Source organism: Colius striatus, chromosome W, assembly GCF_028858725.1.
Source record: "Colius striatus isolate bColStr4 chromosome W, bColStr4.1.hap1, whole genome shotgun sequence".
Taxonomy (NCBI): domain Eukaryota; kingdom Metazoa; phylum Chordata; class Aves; order Coliiformes; family Coliidae; genus Colius; species Colius striatus.
In genome coordinates, this window is record NC_084789.1 from 20,022,229 (window position 1) to 20,026,708 (window position 4,480).

The window sequence follows — 4,480 nt, forward strand, 5'->3', positions numbered from 1 at the left end:
TGGAAAGCGCCGCCCTCGCTATAAGGTCGCCGCGCCGCCTAAAGGGTCTACGGCCTGTGCAAAGGAGGTGAGGGGGTTTAGAGGGAGGGGCCCAGGAAAGAGTGGGAATGGTTGCGGTGGGGATAGGTTGGAGCCATGGAGCGGGCAGAGCAGGGCCGGCCCACCCCCAGCGGGACTGCTGGCGCCGCGCCGCTGCCGCCGGAACGAGTTGATGTTACTGTGGGCTAAGCGCCCGGTGCTCGCGTCGATACGCGGTGGTGTTGGCCTGAGGAGGGACGTCCCCAGCCCGCGGGCTGCGCTGGACTGAGAGGGTCCCGGTTTAGGGCACCTCTCTGGATGAGACGGGAAAATAGCCTCGGAAAATCCTCTCCGCTGTCGTCTGCAGACGGCTCTGTCCAAGCGTGACAGGCAAAAGCAGAAATAAACGGGACTCGGTCCCTTTTGTCGTGCCGTGGAGTGGCTCCGTGAGGCTTCCCTCCAAACTCGGAGACTGTCGTGTGGCTGGAAGCTGCTCAGAGTGGTGCAAGGCCCGGGCAGAGGGATGTGAGCTGGGTATCTGGACTCAGACTGGAGTCTGGGGGAAAAGAGCTCTGAGGTGGACTGAACTGGTTAGGAAAGAGCATTCGGTATAGGCCCTGCTGTTACAGAGAGCTGGAGAAGGCTAATAAAGATGTGTCAGAGTCAGCAAGGAAGATAAAAGCAAGCCAGAGATAAAAACTAGCACTTTCTCTGCCAGCAGTGAGTGCAGGACAGGGGAGGGAATGCCCCCGGGGGCAGACCGTGTCTAAGGCTTGTTTTCAAGACCCAGACTGCAGTGTCCTGGGATGGTGAAAGTTGGGAGGCTTCAGGAGCCCAGCAGATGTGGGGTGTTTCTGTGTGGCTTCCACCTCTTCTGTCCTTGTAGCTTGCAGACATTGAAAGCAGGAGCCCTGGGAACACTAAAATGTAAATTGGAGGAAGAATAAACCAAACTCAAACCATGTCTCCGAGGGCCCCTTACACTGAGGCTTTTTAAGCAAAAGCCCTGAAAAAGGATTTAGTGTGACTGTTTAAAGCTAACTGGGAGCTGCCTTCTCCTTTGGGTTTGAGTTGATGTATCAAGTTAAGATCAATTAGCTCTAAACAAGATTATGCATTTCTTGGTACAACTCTAGATGAAAGTACAGGTGAAAGATGTGAGCACTTGGTCTGTGATCTCGATTTTCCCTTCAGACCCACCACCTCCTTGCTGACTGAAGAGAGCCCTCTGCTCCTTGGAGCACTCTTTCAGTAGATGGGAAATCAAATTCCTCTTCCTGGTAAGCCTCTACTGTTCCATTAGGCCATTTCTGTATCTCTCCCTTCTCCCGCCTCCTGCATTTTTAATTTAGGCAGGGCTGTTATGCAAAGTAAGGAGCTCTAAAAGCAATTATGGATGGGAGGGCAGCAGCATTCCCTGGGGAGGCCAGGAAAGATAATGGACAAGTTATGTTGGTGCTCTGCTTCTGGCTGGAGCCTTTAGCACACAGGAGGATCCAAGCTCCCCCTGAGCAAAGTGACTCGTGTCCCACTGGGCTCCTTCAGTCCTCTCCTTCCCCAGGGGAAGAATCATGTGTGCTGAAACATGGAGGTGATTTTTCTGGTAGGTTCCCCTCACCCTCCTCCTTTTTACAGCTCAAACTGGAAAGAGCAGCAGCCTGACCTGACTGCGGTGAGAGTTCAGTTACTGGGAGTGGGCCTGGGTCTCCTGCTGTCTAACCCCAAACTCTGCTGTTATTAAGGCTTCCTTTGCTCTCTGGGTGGAATTGAGTGGCTGGAGCTTTACAGAAAGTACCTGCAAACCGGTGGAGCCAGATTTCTAAAGTGTGGTTTGTGGCTCAACCCCTCCCCTTGTCCCAGCTAAAATTATCTCCAGCTTCAGAAGAGCTTTGCCTCACATCTGAGAGCATAAAGGGCTTCCAGTGCTGCCTGACGCTTGGCAGCTCTCGTGGCCCAAAAGGCAAGACTCCAGGATCAGGGAACAGGTGAAGAATTGCTTTGCCTCTGCCATCAGACAGCTGTGTCCCTCAGCAGCCTGGACTGTCACAGGCCAAGTCCTGCACTGCTGCTTCATCCCAGGGGCTCCAAAACCTGTAAACAGTCCCACAGAGGAGGTGAAACCAGGACATGGGACATGCTTGGTCTTCCAGTTCCCTCTGATGAGTGTTCTTGGTCTGTGTTTGCGGGGGGAACTCTGCCCCAGAGAGGTTTCACTGGCTGGACTGTGTGTTTGATGTGAGTGGGGTTATCTCTGTGTCCCCAGGGCAGCAGGGGGGACACCCTGCAACCCTGTGCTCCCCAAGGGCCTTGCCAATGCTCACTGGCTTCCTCTGGGAGAGAGGGAAGGGGGGTTATGGAGGAGTGCAAGGGAGAGCAGGTTCAATGTGAGCATGAAACCTGTCTGGGTGGGGAAATCTCGTACCAAGTCTGCTGCTTATTCAGGTGACTTGGCCATGGCCTCAGGTTGCACCAGGGGAGGTTTAGATTGGAGCTGAGGAAGAACTTCTTCCCTGAGAGGGTTGTCAGCCCCTGTCCCAGGCTGCCCAGGGAGGTGGAGGAGTTCCCCATCCCCAGAGCTATTGCAAAGCTGTGGAGCTGAGGTGCTGAGGGCCATGGGTTAGTGGTGGGCTGGGCAGGGTGAGAGCAGGGGGTGGACTCCAGGAGCTTAAAGGGCTTTTCCATTCAAAATGATTCTATGACTTGTGAAAGAGCTGGAGAGAAATGGCAAAGCTGTGTCTGGTGCTGATGAGGAGACACTGGGACGGCAGCTGGAGAGCAGGTTGGATCCCTGCAGGAGAAAGGCAGGTTTACTCTGGCGAGGGGCATCTGGATTGGCAGCGAGGGGAAGGAAGCTGTGGTCAAAGATGTTGTTGTGTTTTTTTTTTTCCTCTCCTAGCATTTCAGCTTGAATCTGCCTGTCTCCCTCCTGCCTTGCTGGGTCTGGGTCTCTGGGGTCTTTATGCTGCTCAATGAGGAGGCTGTTCCTGCCCAACGGCAGTTACTCTGGGGGAAAAGCTCTCCCAGAGCCCCTGTTTGCATGGGAACTGGGACGTGCAGGGGAGAGGAGGGCAGACAGCTCCACAGCAGCAGCCGCCCGCCCCATCCCTAGGGTGGTTACAGCTGATCTGGGCTGTGAGCCTCATGTGCCTGTCAGTGCTCCAGGGGTATTCAAGTGCTGCTCCAAAAAGCTGCGGGATCCTAGTGCCTCTCTGGGCTGGGGTGACCTGAAGATGAGCTGGTGAGGAGAGAGCGAGCTCTGGTCACAAAGCACTCTCCAGCACACCCCAGTGTTCATCTTGTCTTACTAAATGGTTTATTTTCTCAGTACAAATGTTTCCCACTGGGCTCTGGCTCTAGGATGTTTGAGACCCTAGAGGAAGTAAGACCCTTTCTGCCTTGGGGTTTGGCTGTTCCTGGCTGTGGTTTCACAGCACTGGAGCGGGTGGTCTTGGCCAAGCGCCATGTCGAGGGGCTGAATGCTGGGCAGAGTCCATGGGGCAGAGCTGAAGGATGGGAAAGGCTGGAGGCAGCTGTGCTGCCCTGGGGCAGGATGGCTGAAGGAGCCAGTGTGGCTGTGGGTACCTGTCCCTGGGAGCTCCTCCAAGCCCTGCGTTGGTGGGGGAGCCACTGGTGTGGGTTAATGGGTGCTGCCTCCTGCCCTCAGGCAGTGTTTGTGCCATAGGAGCTGATCACAGTGCATGTTCAGTACCCCGGGTGCAGAACGAAGGCTCCTGGAACTCCTATGTGGATTATAAAATCTTCCTCCATGTGAGTTGAGGCTGGGGGAGGGACAGGAGCTGTAGAACTCGGTCACAGTCTGCATGAGGTTCATGAGCAGAGTGGCCCAACTGTGCCTGGCTGTGCTGAGTGGGGATGGAAGGAGGTAAGGGGGAGCCCTCGCAGCTCATCTCTCCTCCTGTGCTGTCTCTGTGCGGGTCTGAGACCCAACTTCTCTCCTGGAGCCTGCTCAGGTTTTCTAGGCCCTTTCAGCTCCCCCAGTACTTTGGGGGATCTCGTAGTCACTGAGATCAGGGTTCTGTGCAGGTTAGGTCCTGCCCTCCTCTGCCTCGCTGTCCTTCAGTCACCTGGGTTATTTACATGGTGGAGTTTGGGGTTTTTTTGGCAGACCAACAGCAAGGCCTTTACTGCCAAGACCTCATGCGTGTGGTGCCGGTACCGTGAGTTTGTGTGGCTGAGGAGACAGCTCCAGAAGAATGCTGGCTTGGTGTAAGCACACCTTGTTCTCCCTTCCTTCTCCCCCCTGCAGCCACACACTGTCTCCCATTGCCCTGAGAGACAGATATGGAGAAACCCCAGACATGAGCATGGAATGGATACCTGAGCTCCTGGGACCCAGCTCTGCACAAAGCAGGGTCCTGGCTGCTGCTGGTGCCCCCATGTCCCCATGCTCTGGTGCTGGGGTGGCCTGAGCCTGAGCCCCTGCTCTCTGCCTGCAGACCTG

The 4,480-nt window shown here is 55.4% G+C and overlaps 1 long non-coding RNA gene across 1 annotated transcript; it reads left to right on the top strand.

Annotated features, from left to right (window-relative positions):
- Position 1: 1 nt before the first annotated feature.
- On the top strand, positions 2–2,660 carry LOC133628581 (uncharacterized). The gene is made up of 3 exons (XR_009820759.1): positions 2–67; positions 1,213–1,298; positions 1,654–2,660. It is a non-coding gene; the product is annotated as an uncharacterized LOC133628581 (long non-coding RNA).
- Positions 2,661–4,480: the final 1,820 nt, after the last annotated feature.